The following is a 276-nucleotide window of genomic DNA, read 5'->3' as shown; positions in this document are numbered from 1 at the left end:
CGTCAGACAGACTCGAGGGAAGAAGAGGCGGACCGAAAGAAGAAAAAGGAAGGTTGGTCCCGGGCTCACCAAAAGTCAGTCCGCCGGACCAGAACCATTCGGAGAGGAAGTGCCACGTCGGACCGAAGGAACGGGGCGAGAGGAGAAAATGGAGTCTGGCCCGGAGCTGACCATACTTGGTCAGCCGGACTAGAAGCTCAGTCGGACCGAAACCAGCTTGAACGGACCAAAATTCTGATTTGGTCATCCGGTCCGGCGGACCAAATGCTTGGTCAG

The sequence above is a fragment of the Tarenaya hassleriana genome, unplaced genomic scaffold (assembly GCF_000463585.1).
Source record: "Tarenaya hassleriana unplaced genomic scaffold, ASM46358v1 Cleome25, whole genome shotgun sequence".
Lineage (NCBI taxonomy): Eukaryota > Viridiplantae > Streptophyta > Magnoliopsida > Brassicales > Cleomaceae > Tarenaya > Tarenaya hassleriana.
This window is presented reverse-complemented; position numbering follows the sequence as displayed.